General features: G+C 45.4%; 1 long non-coding RNA gene across 2 annotated transcripts in view; it reads right to left on the reverse strand.

Moving 5' to 3' along the window:
* LOC138453612 (uncharacterized) overlaps positions 1-17,084 on the reverse strand; it is a 253,514-nt gene that overhangs the window by 101,085 nt on the left and 135,345 nt on the right. The window contains exons 3-4 of one of the 2 annotated variants that reach the window (XR_011260484.1): positions 14,376-14,483; positions 1,721-4,094 (exon numbers count right to left, since the gene is read on the reverse strand). This is a non-coding gene — a long non-coding RNA (uncharacterized lncRNA). Of the gene's footprint in view, positions 1-1,720; positions 4,095-14,375; positions 14,484-17,084 lie in introns of those variants that run through there. The other variant, XR_011260483.1, reaches the window with a different exon arrangement.

Raw genomic sequence — 17,084 nt, forward strand, 5'->3', positions numbered from 1 at the left:
TTCTGAGCAAGTGCTGCATGGCTAACATTCACAATCCTGTCTGGGTCTGGCGCATGGCTAACATTCACAATTCTGTCTGGGTCTGGCGCAGGCTAATGTTAACGATTCTCTCTTAATGTTGTACTACTTAACACCCACAATCCTTGGTTGAAACACACAATCCTGTGTAGATGTGATGCCGGCTCATCTTCACAGTTATAAATAGGCGTGGCATTGCTTTCAATCACAGTTCTGAGGTAAGGTAATGTTGAGTGGCAGGGTTTTCCGTAAAAAAGTAATTGCTCTACTCCCCATCTATACCACACTTACTTTTTGGTTGCTGCTGGTTGATGGCTGGTCACTGGCTTCCCCTGCGGACACCTGCAGACACACCTTGCAACCGCCAATGGAGGGGCCGCCCTTTGCCTTGAGGCCCTTAGCCAAAATGGCTGCCGGGCAGAGGGCTGACCTGGAAAGGTGGCTTAAGGGTACTGAAGGAGCCAATCACTAGTTGTGGGCGGGCAAGGAGGCGGGCAGAGGGAGGGAAGGGGAACAAGAGGAACAGGACGCTTAGGAACAACAGCAGGGGCCGGAGGTCAACACAGAATGGAGGCAAGGGCAGAGGGTCCCAGGAGGAGTAACGCGCTCACCTGCAACGCCAAGGTGGATTCCGGCGTGCAGGGAGCGCGGGCGGACTCCAGGCAAGCCTGGCTGCCCATAGCCAATCATTGGACGGGAGCGGGCAGGGAGACAGGCGGAGGGATGTTGCACATTGCAGAGCAAACCCGTGGCACATGAATGCACCATAATCTAAGGAGAAGTGGTAACATGACGGTACTTGCTGAGCATGAGTGTCCCACACAATTCCATACACATAGGTCACCATCCACTGCTGCGAGTCCAGTAATCCCAAGTGCGGAGAAATGTAACCTGCCACAGAACAGCCCACTCATCACACAAGGTGCATGTACGAGTCAGATGATGCATGTCCTGAAAGATGATGGATGAATACCAATCAGCCAATCACATTGCATGTCCCTGTTGCACACAAAGAGGACCACAGTGCATAGTGCAGTGATGTTTATTACTTGCACACCCAGTGAAGCAACCTAGGCCTCATGTACACATTTCATCCAATGCAGGTGATTCATGATACCCACAGCTCACATGGCAGATGAACCCTGAACGGAATCCACAAACTCCGGCAGAGCTGGCATATAACAATGCCCACAGTCATACCTGCATATGTGTGGAAAGGACATTTGGTTTGTTGAAGGCACGGTTTGGTTGCTTTGACGTACTGGAGTGGCACAGATGTATGCGCCAGATAAAGTTGGAATAATTGTACTCACCTTTGCCATGCTGCACAACATCTGCTGCTGAATGTGCCACTACACGGTGATGCTGATGCGCAACACCCAGGGGATGAGAGTGATGATGACCATGTGCCTGTTTCCGGGGCTAATGCACACAGAGATGGGGTGAGGGAGGTGAGGTTGGCCAGGCAGGCGGTGATTGAGAATTTATTCTGATTTGATGGCACTTGTAAAATAAATTGCAATTGTACACAATCATGAATGTCCTTGCTTTCTGTCAGGTTTGAACATGCTTTAATTGAAGTGGAACTCAGCCCCTCCCCCCACCAACTCCCCAACACACATACTTCCCTCCCCCACCAACTCCCCAGCACACATACCCTCCTCGCCACCAGCTCCCCAGCACCCATACACCCTCTCCCACCAGCTCCCCAGCACACATACCACCCTCCCACAACACTGTGCATATGGGTCCATCTGCCCGGACCTCAAGCCAACTGCATTGTCCATCTAACAGGGATGTTGTTGCTTCCCATGTGCTCCGCCTTCAGGTGACGCAGTGACCTATGCCTGGTTGACACCTGTAGGGATCCCTTTGTGTGGATGGTTGAGGTGGATGGTACCGATGTGGCAAACTGCAGCTGCTGGCAGAGGTCATTATTTGGCTCACGCATCTGTTTGGCATGCGCTGATTGCACCTCACATAATTTGCGTACTCGCTGGCCAAACCCCGTAAGGGCCACAGTGCATCCATCTACAACCTTCTGTGTGCGGGCATTGTCACGCGCCATCGTTTTTTCAGCCCCCCTAATCGCACTGCTAATGTGCTTGATGTGGCGGTTGTGCTCACTGGTCATGGCTTCTATCCTCATCTGGCATGACTCCATCACATCTAGGCGTGCCATGACTGCATTGGACGGACCTGTTACTGTATCCCATGCAGGCAACTGTGCCTGGCAGGTCTCTGCTGGGTGGTGGGGTTGCTGTGCCTGGCAGGTCTCTTTGGGGTGAATGGCTGCTGTTGCTCGGGGTGCTAGGTTGTCTGGTGGGGCTGCCGGCAGATGACCCATATGAGGGTGTATCCTCATCCGCCACTGGTGTGTGTGTGCAGCGGCAGCGTTACGGACATGTGGCCTGTGGCTGGGAGTCTCCACATGCTCAGTGGGCCCTCCGGGTGGGTCCATTTGCTGCACTGGACTGTGTATTGGTGAGATCAGAGGTGCAGCATGCTGCTCTTCAACGGAAGAGGCACCCTTATCTGGGGTCGCTACACTCGTGGCAACTTCTACATCCTGTGAGCCCACAGTGGCTTAGGATGGCTTTGGTGAGGCAGTCCTCATGGCTTGTGGGCGCCGAGGCGAGGAGCCCCTGCTGCCTTTTGGATGCCAAGGTGGTGAGCCATTGCTGGCTTTTGGGCGCCGAGTTGATGAGGTGCTGGTGCGGTGGGGTGGGTCCTCTGCCTTGGAGTATCCTGCCGGGTCCTTCGCGGGGTGGTGGTGGTGGTTGAGGCGCGTCTGGGCAGACGTCGGGATGGGCCAGCCTCCTCCTTACACTCGGATGACACCTGTGTGCCTGTAGGCGACATAGGGTATGGCATGAGGATAGGGCACCTCAAATTATTTTCATGCATTTAAAGGCTTACATGGGGAGGGTTGTACAGGACAGTTTCTATCATGCTTTGCCCTGACCTGTTTAGTATTCATGATGTTGGTATTACTGGGGCATACTACGTGGGGGGACACAGTTTGGAATTGTTGGAAGAGCCTTTTCATGCATATGATGCAAATGCACAGCTGGCATGCCACCGTCAGTGAGGGTGGGTTGGAACTACACACGCCCACCTGACTTTGCTCTGCCCCCGCCATGGATGTGTGTGCCATGGTGCTTATGTGTCCATTGATTGCCCTACTCACAACTCTGGATCCCTGGGGTTTCCTAGGTGCACTGGTACAAGGGTGCAGTTGCGGGTGGCTGAGGTAGATCACATGCACTGCACCCACTCACAGTGCCCGGCTGTCAGTCATTCACACTGGGAATGGAGTGGTGGCCTATTTACAATGCAAGTTGCGGGGGGGGGTGGCTCACCTCTAGCCTCTTGGATGCCGGTGCCTGCCTCCGCTCCTCCCACTCCCTTAATGGATAATGTATCGATGAGGGTGGTGCTCTGCTCCTCCCATGGTGCCAGCTCCGGTGGTGATAGTGGCGGCCCACCACAGGTCGTTGCAGCGCTTGCGGCAGTCCTCTCCATCCCTGCGGACATGGTCCGCTGCAGTGACCTTCTGGCTGATGTCTGACCAGGTGTGGGTGTGCCTCTGTGAGCCAGTCTTTTTTTGTTGTGGGCCATAGAGTTCGTCCTGGTGGGAAATTACCTCCTCCACCAGTATAGTGAGTTCTGTGTGTGAGAACTTCGGTTTGCACACCCTGACCATGGCAGACTTGCTCCTCACATGCTCCTGAGACATTTTTTGTTGTTTTTTTGGTGTGGGTGGCTTCCAGGGGCTCCGATTTTGGGTGCATTGTGATTTCCAAAATGGCTACCGCTTTGTTTCCCGTTCCGGCGGTGACGCATTTTCATTGGTGCCATTAGCGCGAGATGCCGGTGGTACCGCAATGTTTGCTGATTTTTCCCACTATTACCGCTGAATGCTATTTGCGTTACCGTCCTCCCGTGTGCGCGTGCTGCCAACTCGTGATGGGGCATTGTTTGCGCCACAACTCATGGCGTTAACACAAATACCGCTCGGCGGTATATGCGCCTGGATACTGCCAAACTCGTGATGAGACGCCTCTGTCCAGGATCTGAAAAATAAAGCTACAATTATACTCTTTTAGCGCCATATATTAAGGACAATTTATATATTGCCAGGTTGGCTTTTTTGTGCAATTTGTGCATGCTTCAAGACATCATCTTTATGAAGTGCATATAATTGTAATGTAGCTCTTTGTTTCTTACACTTGACTACCATGACTCCACTGCTAGCCCTGCCCCCATCACTCTACTCGTCCACCCCAGCTCCCCGACCCGGTGTATTACCAGATTACTCTGGTCTGTTTCCAGGGGGAAGCATCCCCAACACACAGAAGCAGCAGCTTTGTGTTTGTGCACAGACTAATATGTCATGTGGCGCATTGAATGTGTAACACCAGGGAAGTTGTCGAGATTTAATGTGCACACCCACCTGAGGATGCCTTTTGGAAGGGGTCTGTTAGGGAGAATTCTCTGTAAAGGCTAATTTCCCAAACCTAGTGAGTCCCCCAGCAGCTTTGCTGGATTTTTGGGGTTTATTGTTTTCTCCTGCCAAGAGTGAGACTCTTTAACCCTCACTCTTTGACATGATTTGAGTGTGTTTCTTTGACTCTATATGTGTTCTATGGGCTATGGGGTATTTTACTCCATAGGGCTTCATGTGTTTTTGTGATGTATGTTACACAGCACCCTCAGTGCAGTAACACAGGGGCGTCATAGTGACCCCCAAACATAGACTCCATACCCTGGGACTGACTACTATCTCTCAGGGCATTTAAATTCACCATTGACTTTACTAGTCGCAAATTCTGAACAGAACCAGTACAAACCATCATATTGTGGACGTACTGGTCGGGGCAATTCTATTGCCCCGGGGTCTGTTGTTCGAGGGGGCACGTCTCCGTCCCCCCTGACCGAGTTTTGGCTGGTGGCAGTGGAAACTACTTTTTATATTCGACCGCGAATATATCCCTATGGGATTTTCCCATTGTTCGTGGCTACCACTTTTAATTATAGCCTCGAACATACCGCTGGTTTATTAAATTAATATAAAATCGCTGGTTGGTATATTTTGCCGAAACTCGGTTCCAAAATGGCGTTTGTGTTCGCTTCTGTGACCCCAACCCAATTCGAGCCCTTTGTTCCACCTTTTTGGCGGGCGTCTCCACAGAAGCCCTCCAAGTGGTGCCACTCTGTCTGGGGTACTTAGAAGGGGTGGAGGGGGATTTAGGCACCCTGGACTGTGTAGCCTTGGCAACCCAAGTCGCACTCTTCTCTGGTTGGCCCAGTGGTGAGCCGCCTGGCTCACCACTTAGCATGTTTGAGTGACAGCTAGGACTGATGAATGGGGGTTTGCTGCATAAAAGCAGGGTCTTGGGGACTGGTTCTTCAGAAGTCGCCACAGGACCAAAGAATCCGAAGAGGGAGAAGCTGAGCCGACCTGCAACGAAAACACCACCGGTGGAGCCCTGCTGAACCGTCTCACCACTTCCCAACGACAGAGGAGATCTCCAATCCGGAGAGTCTTCTTCCTTCGACCGGTGGGGATAACCAGTCTGCCTTCCTTTTTCGCTTCCTGGAGCATCTCGTGGCCGCCTTGCCCGTGCCAAGCACTCCGGCAACCGGGATACCACGTTTTACCACAACCGCGAAACAAAGGGTGGTACCTTTAACCGGAAAACTCTGCGGCTGGTTTCTTCCCTGGCAGTGCAACGACCTTCATTTTTCCTCCACGTCGAGATCTTCTCTTCCTCTGGACGACGCTGCGACTTGCACCCGCTGCCAGGAACAACTGCCCCCGCTGGAGGATCCTTTCCACATAAGGTACCGTGTTCCGCCTGGCTTCCCTTGCAACCGACTGTACGGGGTAGATTTAGCCCCCGGATTTCGAACCTGGATTAGCCTGGGACATCCTGGCTAAACTTTTCTCAGCCTAACTAAAACCTTTCTGAACTCCCTGCAAGACTTTTTAAGCCTGTTGTCATTGTGTGATCTTGGGTGCATTTGTGCCCTGCTCTCTGCAAGAGTGGGCCCGGCCTATGGACTTTGGCTCACAAGTAACTTTTGACTTTCCTGCCTTGCTTAAGAGTTCCTAAGTATTCGTGTGGTGTATTTTCCTACATTCTGCCTTTTTCCCTCCCTTTTTCGTTAACTTATTGGAGTGCCATCTATAGTTAAGCGCTCACCTCTGTCTGGAAATAAGTGGTGTTAACTAAGACTTGTCTGATAAGGAATAAGGGATGTATATAGATTAATAGTCGTCACTGTGTTTGAAGTGATTTACAATAATAGTGCTGGAGTGTTTCAACAAGTGTGTCTTTAAATAAATAATTATATACCTTGATACCAAAGCTCTGGTCAGTGTTTGCTTGTGCTATTGTGTCTGAGTGCCTATTGTGTATACTTTGCATACTGCCTAACTGTTCTTGAGGGAAGTCTGACTGCTCAGCCACAGCTACCAGGTAAATCTGGGTGGTACAGACTGCTACCATGTGGGTTTACTGCCAACACCTGTAGTCCTAAATCTTTTGCAGTGGTCCCTAAGGGAACTGCACAGGTTTCTGCCTAAGAGGGTCAGAAAGGATCTTAAAGATCCTCCATGGGACAACCCCAAGTTCCTGTGGTGGCCCTGGCCCCGCCCATCTTCCAAAGGTATGGCGGAAATGCATATGTGGAGAGAATGTCACTGCCATGCATATGTGGAGAGAATGTCACTGTCACAGGGGGCCAAAGTCAGGACTGTGAAACTGGCAAACTTCTATGCAAGTACAGAACTGATGGATGGGGCTGTGTAGAAGTACTCAACTCACAGAGGGAAAAGACAAAGGACAGAACTAGCGAAAATATATCACACTGCACAATGTGTTTCTATTTTTTTTTTATTATGACTTAAAATGGTTTACAACATTGAAAACTTTTAGTCAAAATGAACGCACACTGCACACAGCTAAACATTTAGAACTTAAGACTAAACGAAACTCACAATACATTTTTTTAAAAACTATCAACCTTGACATGCGCGTGCAATTACAAATGTTCTAATGAATAGGTCTAGTTACTCCAGAGCTCTTCTTCTGATCTTCTATTATTTAACGGCAAATGTTCTCTGCAGTCTCTTTCCTACATTTTTAGAGTCTTTATGTCCTATTCTTCTTCCTGATCCCTTGCTCCAGCCACTTCCAATTTCACAGCAATTGCTGACAGGAATTTTGCCAGTGCCAGTATGATGTGGGTTTTACCTGCTTCAATTAGAATCCGCCACCATGCATTTGCTGACCGTGATCCATACTTTGCGAAAATGGGTCCCATTTATTGAATTCTTTCACTATGCAACACAGGGCAGCTAATTACTAGATGTTTTAATGAGTCTGCCTCATCAGGTTGTTGACACAGTCTGCATGTGCGGGCATTTTGAATGTCCTTTCCTCTTTCTGACCATCTAGATGGAGATATGATGTTTAGCCGGAATCTCATATATTGCATTCTCAGGAACCAGTTTGGGAAGATTTGTAAATATTTAGGTATTTCATTCAATTTGCGTACCCTGGACCAGAAATCCTCTTGATGTTTGTATTTATAGATCTCTTCCCGCGTGTTTATCCAGTCATTAATATATAGTTTTTTCTTAATCTTCCTTGGTTCTCGAACCCATGTTTCTTCCAATTCATTTAAGTCTGTCACTATTAGATGGCATATGGTTTGCCATTCCTTGAGAAGCTTTTCTTTTAGAACCTTCAATGCCTTTATCAACACCTGCAGGGCGCCTTTCGGACTTTCCTCTATACATTTCCGATAAAAGGATACTGATTTCCATCTGGCAATTGCTTTTAGCGATCTTAACGCCAGTTCTCTTCTCAATATGGCAATTGGTGTACATTTTGGCAGGCCCAACACCGTACGCCAAAAGATACCTTCCAGTTTCGGCCACATATTCTCATCCAACATAAAAGATTTCTCTGCGCCATAGGTTAAGATTGGGGCCACTTTCAATCTATAAAAGGAGATTAATGGTACCAGAGAGAACCCACAGTATTTTTTAAGTATGTGTTTTCCTAACGCCACTAGATTTTTCGCTTTCTTCCAAAGCATAGCAATCCGCAGAGCTTCAATGATGCTTGTGTTGATGTTAACTCCCACATAGATGCAAGATTTTACTGTTTTTATATTTTGCCCTTTCAGATACCATTTTGGCTCTCTCTTTGCTCTTCGCCTCTCCTGTTCACCAAAAACCATAATCTGTGATTGCTCTGAATTGATTATTAGCTGGTTTGAGTCAAGATACATTTGCAGGGCATCAAGCCGTCTCTGAAACCCTATTGGGGTCTGGTCCAAAATGACAATATCGTTGGCATAAAGTAGTCTTCCGATATCAGTATCTGCCAACTTTGGAGGAAAGAAACAAATTTGTAGGAAGGCATTATCCACGTCCGATGTAAACGGGTTATAAAGCACTGGAGCCAACTGGCATCCTTGTTTAACCCTGATGTTTATTGGGATAGATTCGGACAAATGCACCATGTTATCCAATTTAACTTTGATCGACATATTTTTGTTCAGGCCTTTGATGTTATTCAGGATGATCTTCGAACACCTCCATGCCTCAAGGTTTTCCCATAGCAGCGATCTTTTGATTGAGTCAAACGCTTTCGACAAGTCTATAAATGCTATGTAGATTTTTTACCTTTGTTCTGTATTGCTTTTAGGAGGTTTAATATAAAGATGTTAGCCGAGGTGCCAATACCCTTTACAAACCCCGTCTGCCATTTATCTTGATGGCCTGTTCTCTCACTCCATTGTGACAAAGCTTTTAACAAAGTTGACCCAAAGATTTTTCCAGCCACATCGAGCAATTCGATTGGGCGGTAGTTGTCCGGGTCCGTTCTAAGTCCCTTTTTAAAGATTGGAACAACTTCCGCCGTCTTCCATGCCAGAGGAATCTGTGCCCTTGTCAGTATCCCTCTATATAGATGGTGGAGAAAAATGGCTGATAATTCCCGATTTTGCTTCAGCTGCACATTCGTCAGCCCATCCAGGCCTGGCGCCCTGGAGTTTTTTAACCTTATTAGCTCTTCAGTTGTTGCTATTTCCAAGTCCAATATCTTTGCTTCCATATTGAGCCAGACCGGCTGTAATCGTTCTGCGTGTTCACTTTGGGGTGTCTCTTCCTCCTCTTCTTGGTCATTTGTATAATATGTGACCCAAGACGTTGCTGAAATTGTATTTGACATCAAAGCGTCTTGTGGGGCATCCATTTGATTTATTGTAGCCCATATTGCCGTGGTGTTGTTGGCTTTTATGTTATCTAACATGCTTTGTGCATCTTGGTTTGTCATTGTTTTTTTATGCATTTTTAACCAATTTTGGTATCTTTGTTTTAATTTATGTATTCCCTCAGTTTGATTTGCTCTGTTTTACATGCGTTATTTCTTTTTTTTAAAAGCTTCTTCTTTTCCACGATCTGAATGTCATATGGGTGCTTATGTAACATTGATGGCATCCGGTCTCCCGCTCTTTGTTGTGTTCTAAATTGTTGAAATAATGGGGTATAGCTTATACCTTTTTTTATCTGTACCCTCTGTGGCTGATTCAATTAAATCCATTAATTTTTCAGTCAGCCTTGCGAGCGCATTTTGTTTGATGTTAAGTCTATTTCGGCCGGGATTTATCCTCCCGTTTTCTTCAAATATCACTGTAGGCTCTTTATTTTTGTTGTTGCAAACCATTCTTAGTTGATAATGGTCACTCTTCTTGGTTTCATGAACCTCCATGCTATCAATAATCCCGCTCATGTTTGAGCAAACACTGATGTAATCCAAAATCTGCGAACTCATGGTTCCCTTCCAAGTCGGTTTCCCTGGGATATCACCTTTCATTATGCCATTCAGGATGACACAGTCTCTAGATTGCAGAGCCTGCCTCCATGTAATTCCCCTTTTTACCTTGTTGGATGATGACGTAGTTTCTTCAAAATTGGCATGTTGTCCCTATCAAGACATGAGTAATTTAAATCGCCAACAATAATTATGAGCGGATCTCTCCACTTTTCTCTTTCTTCATCAAACAAACGGACCACATTATCTGGCATATTCTTCCTTCTAGCATCTGCCGGATTCCAATAAATATTCACAATTATAAGGATTCTACCCTTTTCTGCTGGTTCAATCGGGCGACCTATTGCTTACAGCTGCACAAACGGTGTGGGATGGAGGCTATATATTAATGTCCACTCTAGCTCATTTTTTATTGCTACAATCAATCCACTCATCGGGCAACCCAGCTGATTTTTAAACGCAGGGTTTAATACCACCCAATACCACTCCATTATAGGAGTTTCTAGTAACCATAGTTCCTGGAAACACAGTATATCCGTTTCTGAGATTAACTTGTCGCTCCCCTGAAATAAGTGAGACGAACCTCTTGTGTTTCAGCTCATGATGGACCATTACATTTTCGTTTTTAGTATTGAATGCTATCGTTTCTGCATTTTCATCTACAACAAACCAGCCAACCATCTCCAATTTGCCTCTTCTCCATTATGTGCCGGATTATGCTGATCTGTCTTTTTTTTTTCGAACGTTCTCCTCTTAAACTTACTTCTTTTACCCCCTTGTCAACAAATTTCGTTTTTTGTTCATCTTCTCCTCTTTCATTCATCCCTTCCTTTAACTTACTGATCTCTTCCCCTTTCCTTTCTCTCAGGTCAAACCCCATGGGTCTCAGATGGTGTGCTTCCTCCAGCAGCCGCTGTTTTACTAAATCAGAAGATACATGTAATAGCACTGTCTGTCTCCTTTTTATCTGAGAACTCTAGCAATCTCAGGTCTTTAGTTGACACTAAACTCAGAGTTTCTACATGGTGGAACAGCCTTATCACATTTGCTCTATTCATTATTAGTATATTGTCCTGATAGAGCATTCTCGCAAAGTGGGGTATTAAATTGTTCTTATTATTAAGATCATTTTTTTCTGCGCCTTCTCGCTCCTCCCCATTCTTTACTTTTATTTTAGGTGGTAAAATTAGGGACACCATTATCCTTGGCTGGACCTTCTTTGAACCTTCTTCATTTTCAGAAGTAATCTCACTCTGGGTTTTATCTACAGATGGAGTTTTGTTAGCTGGCATTTGATTAGAGCTAAAGTAGAAACGCTTCCTACTTATCTCTCCGCCGAAAGGCAGGGAGGCCGGTTTCCAACTGTTCTTCTCCGGTGCAACACCTCTTGGTTTATTATGAACAGAGGTACCCAGACTGAAGTTATTGGTGCCATTATTCTGCCACCAACCAAGTTTTCCCCAATCCGTCTGGGATTTACCCTCTGGCTGTTCGTTTTGCTCTATTTGTAATTTCAGTCTCTTTTCTTTTGAGTTTTTTTCCTCTTCTCCAATGATCCCTGGTGCTGGTCGCTTATCAGCAGGAGGCTTACCTGCCGATCCCAATGCCTTACCTTGATTTGTCTCTCTGCTTTCTTTTTCTACAAATGTTTTACTCCCCCCCCCTTGCCCCATGGGGGTACTAGTTGCAGGTATGTCATCCATCCTATTACTCCTGTTTATTTCTGTTTCTTCAGGGGTGGTGAGTATGATCCTGAAGACCCTGCATCTCCTACTGACCCTCTGTCGCCTGATGGCATACCTATACCCTCACTTTCCTGAACATACTTTGGCTATGTGTACTCTAGAGTTCCCAGGCCAGGCCTGCTCTCATTACCATGGTTCCCGGTAATACAACTTTCGTTTGCCATCATAACCTGTGACGTTGTTACGTTATTTGGTCTGATTTCTTCATCTGCCTCTTTCCCCTTTGCACGGGGGCCCGTACCCAACACACCCCTTTCACAATCCATCCCATCCTTTGGGGGAATCGAGGTACGCATCCCTGCATGCATCTTCTCGGCACACAAATCGTAAAGGACGCTGCACTCCTCGGTGATGCTCCTCACACGTGGGCTCCGTTTCACTGCCCTGCGGATCCAATGGCACTATTGTGCAGCGCCCAATTTCGACAATCACATTTATGGGTACATTTGTGCAGCTCTCTATTGGTTCACTTCTTTTCTGAACCTTGCTGGTCCCGGTCGGGGTTACCATCGCTGCCACAGTCCCCATTTGATGCTGGCTTTGCCCGCCGGGAGTCTCAGGATCTCCCCCCCCCCTTCCTGGTGCCTCATTTGTATCGGGTGCTGGTTATCCCATGTCACAGTCTCATTCAGCAGCTGAGGTGATTGCTGAAAGAGCGCTCATTCCAACATTGCTTGCAATAGCTTAAAGATTTATAGTGTGTGGGCGAGATCAAATGGAGTTTTTCCCAGCAGTCTCCCGCTCGCACCAATGCAGTGCAGTGACTGCTAATCACTAATCACTGATCACTACTTTAATTGCTCCAAAATAGAGTTCCCTGAGTATGTGTATATGTACGTGTCGTTTGAGATTAAGGCCAGTCAACAACAACCATACGGGGATCACTCGCTTAGTACAGCTCAGTGCAGCATACAGCATTCTTTAATTCCTCACATCTTTCTCCTTACCGCCATGGGCCCCGGGCCCTCCTTCACGAGCCTTCTCTTCACTTCTCACTGCTGCTGGCTCTCCCCCAGCAAAGCAATCACGGCAGTCACAGCAGGGTTTCACTTGCTTTGTCTGCGTGAATAGGGAGGCGAGGAGGCGGGGGGTCTCAGGCAGGAGCCGCTCACACGCCACACAGGGCAGCACCACTCCACACTGTGGACGTGGACGAGAAGCAGATACGAGGGTTCGAGGAAAGGACCTCACGAAGATCGTCAAACCGCACTGAACGGAAAAAACCTATGTCAGCCATCAGCTGCTTCTGACAATCTCAATGTGTTTCTATGTTCTTGAAATCAACATAACTTTACAGAAATCAAATACTCTAATTATAATCAACATGGTATGACACAAATTGGGGATGTTTCATTTTATTAACCAAACAATCGTTAGTTATAATATTTGTTAAAAAACTGTGTCATGTGAATTTTTGGTTTTGGCTCATAGAAGTGACGTTAGGCAGCTGAACGGTAAAAAGACAAATGCTAAAGATAGTATGTGGGTTTGACACTTGTTTTCTGGGATTTGCCGAGGGATACCTATAGTCTGGCAGACTGACCAACAACACATTATTTAATTCCAAATCCATGTCACATCAAAGTTTTTGATAAGGGACAATTCAGCCAATATAAACAATGGCCAGAAGTTAATGTATTAAGTGGGCTATTAAGCTAAATCCGACATTATCACACTAATTTCCGGTCAATGCCTCTCAGCAGACTAGGAGCCTGCGTTCCCTCTGAGTGGGACTGATGCTCTTTAAGTCAGGCAAGCTTTACATGCTTTGAGGTCACTACTGTACTGAACTGGCCAGCATTAAAAAGGCAATAATTATAATGACATCTTCTTAGCCAAGTATGCCTTTTCAACCACTGGATCTATTGCAAGAGAACAAAGTGCAAAACTAATGGGTTCAGTAGACTACTCTGCTGGCCAATGCACAGCTGTTAAATAGTGTTACATCTGCCTCCAACTAGACACAGGCATGTATGTATAACTTTGCTAAATATAAATGGCCAGAATAAGCATTTCAGTTCATAGCATACATTTCCCCACACGTGACCAGCTGCTGGCTATTGTAAACTATTACAAGCATTGGTAAAGTCACACCACAGGCTATTCGTAGTGTATGTAATTTTATCTTTGTAAAGACAAGGTAAAGAATAATAGCTAAGGGATCGAAATTCAGATTTCATGAGCAGGGGCTAAAACGAACTACTGGGTATTGGGCATCAACTAATAGGTAGAAGCTACCCAGGTAGAATAACCAGGACCTAGTACAGAGCATGCCGCAAATCTAAACTTTTATGTGACACTTTAACTTTTTGTCCATTACGCACAATCCATGATGCTTCAAATGCTTCTTTATACACATGCTCAAATACAGAAAGTATAAATAAGCATGCCTGTAAGGCACCAGTTGGCCTGTGGAGCCAAAGCAGCGCCTGGTAACTGTTGGTTTTAAGCTAACCAGGCTCTCCTAGGGTAGAAGGAGCTAAATAACTCGCAGCAATTTCGAACCATGTAGCAGAATGTTATTCTTTTGATTGTAAGGTTTATGAACACAATTGTTTTATGTAAAATGTGTCATGTTTAACATGTATGATTAGTGAAAACATGTCTGCCTACAGAAAAGCTAAATCTGTGGGCTTTGCCAATGCTTGTTAATATTTCACTTCCAACGAGTAGGACATCGGATACAGGTTGGATAAGGACATTGAAGCCGTAACAATAACTAGCAGGGGCAGCAAGCAGGGTTACGTGCACATTTTACCTCCATATCTGTTGCCGCTCCAAGGGATTTTATCTAAACCTCTGCTTCCGTTGCACCCAGGTGCTGGTGCGGCCTCGCTACGAGACTGGGGTTCCCTGGGGCAAATAGCTTATGGAAAGGGAACACAAAACAGAAAAAAGCATTAATCGCGTATACAAGTTGAGGCACTGGGTTTGGCCAGAGTGCAGCTGTTATAGTTAGTACATTAGCATACTTCCATATTTACCTATTAAATTAATCATTTAAACATGGCTTTTGTCAAAAGCTGTTTCAGCAAAAATGTATCTACCTTCAGAAATGAATCGACTAATTGTAATCAAACTGTTTATTGCTAATTCGTTTTTATTTCCTATTTTTAACATTTTAATTGCAGCTGAAGAAGAGAAAATTAATAAACACGAGGCACACCGGGTGTTTGTGTGCACCTTTTAATTATTTTTTTTGTTAGGCTGTGGACCTGCGTTATAAATACTCAGATATTCGTCAGTGTACTGGATTTCTTCGAATACCATAATATGCAATGTGTTACAACCCAAACTACACAGGAACGGAGACAAAACACTTTATATTTTCTCCCCGACCTGATTAAAGGCAGTAGTTCAGAGTACACAAGAAGATAAACTCGTTCCTTTAAGCTTCTTTGAAAAGGAGAAGGCCGAGGTCTCGGTTTCACACTGGGCACAACATGCCACCAGAAACTTGGGCAATTAGGTAATGAGTCTATATTTAGGGTTTCAGGGCTACACCAACAGCCCTGTTTGCAAACGAACACACACAACTAATGTTTGCAGATTCCAGGCCTTGCAGCTGTTCAAGCTTTCTGGACCTCCAGGCTCACAGTTCACGAGGACCTGAAACTTGTAGCTCCTCCCTGCAGGCCCGGCTCAAGCCTGCCCTTAAGAAGGGAGGTAACACCTAAAACTGAAATATTTGTGTAAAATAGCTCATCTGACTGTAAACCGCGCGCCATGGAAGATTATTTTATTTTTTTAAACTTCTTTTTATTTGCAGAGTTGTTAGAGTACAGTGGTTACAGTAGTCAATCATTGTCAACAAAGAGACAGAATTAGAGTGTATCATGACAACGACATATCTTGCGGTAATTGAGGCATGTAGATGACATTGATCTTTGGGATGAGGCAAGTAGTGGGATCACTTTTACAATTTTCATAAGGTCATTGGTCGGGGGGGCCATCAGGTACGATCGGAACTCAGTCCAGGCATTATTTTATTTTTTTACATTTATATTGCGCACTATAGACCCTCAGGCATAAAGGCGCAGACAATTAAACAGACAGGTTACAAAAAACGTATATCTCACGATGATAGGTGAGTCAAAGGAGTCAGTGGCAGAAATGGATTGAAACTAGAATTATGCAAACAGATATGTTTTTAGATCTTTCTTGAAGGTGGACAGCGAGCTCTGGAATCCTAAAGTGTTTGTTAGTTGATTCCAAAGTTTTAGGGCCACCAAGTGGAATGCCCCCTTCTTGGCTTTGGAGGTTCTGCTTCTGTGATGGACCAGCAAGTTCTGTCCGCAAGACCTCAGCTCTCTGCCATTAACATTGTCGATGATGGAATCCTGCATATATGATGGCATAATCCCTTGTCTACATTTAAAAGTTATAGTAGGAATCCTGTATTTAACACGTGCATCAATGGGAAGCCAGTGAAGAGACTGCCTGGCCTCCGTTACATGATCTCTTTGTGAGAGGCCCAGCAGTACTCTTACCGCCCTGTTCTGAATAGTCAGTAGCCTATGCACATCACGTTTGCAGATACTGGCCAATACACTACCATAGTAATCCATTTTAGCGCCAATGATGGCTCTGGCGATTGTCTCAGCGCTAGCCTGATTAATAAGTGGCTTGAGATGATAAAGCAATTTAATGTAATAAGCTGAAGCACAAGCAATGCTAGTGACGTGAGAACTCATGGTCAATGACTGGTCTAGAATCACCCCCAAAATCTTAAGTTTGGGGACTGGCATAATACGATCAGCCCCCAACCTAAAGGAACCAAAGATACAATCCAACTTTTTAATGGTGACTGAACTACCCACTATCATAAGTTCCGTTTTGCTTTTTTTTTTTTATTGTAACAATTAGTTTTTTAAAAACTTTAATTACAAAACACAAACAATCACATCACAATACACTTCATTAGATGATTAAGACACACATAGGTCCACACATACATATGGGTTCAACCAATACTGTAACCGGTTTGCTTCAAGATGTTACGAGGCATCTCCCTACTCCAGTAGTTTTTCCAAAAAATCTATCACTGCACAAGTTAACATCGCATTGTTTCCAGTTAGCATCCTCCACCACCACTCATCCATATTAATGTTAGGTGATACAAATCTGCCCAAAAAGCAAATTCGTTGAGTGGTTATTGTGGGACATTCCATGATTAGATGTTTTAATGATTCTATTTCCGTTGTACAGAATCGACATAGATTGTCAACGATCTTCGGATCTTTTCTTCTCCACAAAACTTCTTTGGTTTTATATACATTCAGACGCAGCCTCAGAAACTTATTCTGATGCCATTTGGAAGGAAATCTTGATAGATATCTTGGAACTTTGTCTAGGCAGTTACAAGACATACCTAAGTTCAGGGATGAAGACATTGACAATCGGTGTTCTTCGTTTAAGATCCAGTTCCATTGCCGTAACTTTTTCTTTGCGAGTTGTGGCATTGTTA

The sequence above is a fragment of the Ambystoma mexicanum genome, chromosome 4p (genome assembly GCF_040938575.1).
Source record: "Ambystoma mexicanum isolate Mex_15411 chromosome 4p, UKY_AmexF1_1, whole genome shotgun sequence".
Taxonomy (NCBI): Eukaryota; Metazoa; Chordata; class Amphibia; order Caudata; family Ambystomatidae; genus Ambystoma; species Ambystoma mexicanum.